Source organism: Microtus ochrogaster, linkage group LG1, assembly GCF_000317375.1.
Source record: "Microtus ochrogaster isolate Prairie Vole_2 linkage group LG1, MicOch1.0, whole genome shotgun sequence".
Classification (NCBI taxonomy): domain Eukaryota; kingdom Metazoa; phylum Chordata; class Mammalia; order Rodentia; family Cricetidae; genus Microtus; species Microtus ochrogaster.
Window position 1 is genome coordinate 57,817,869 of NC_022027.1, and position 268 is coordinate 57,818,136.

The 268-nt window shown below is 42.9% G+C and overlaps 1 protein-coding gene across 4 annotated transcripts in view; it reads left to right on the forward strand.

The window, feature by feature from the left end:
- Pcgf3 (polycomb group ring finger 3) overlaps positions 1-268 on the forward strand; it is a 43,509-nt gene that overhangs the window by 36,481 nt on the left and 6,760 nt on the right. The gene's annotated exons all lie outside the window — the stretch shown is intronic.

Below are 268 nucleotides of genomic sequence, written 5' to 3' on the forward strand. Positions count from 1 at the left end.
CCCATTACAGATGGTTGTGAGCCACCATGTGGTTGCTGGGGATTGAACTCAGGACCTCTAGGAAGAGAGGCAATGCTCTTAACCTCTGAGCCATCTCTCCAGCCCTAATTCTTCCTTTTCCATCTTATGACCTTATAATACATATTTAAGTTTTAATTCTTTTACCTGAATTTTCAGAAGTTTGAGTGAATCCATGTTGGAAGGGATTTCTCTACAGTCCCAGGATAAGGCTTTGTCTCTCTGCAACAGATCCCGCATCACCTAGTAC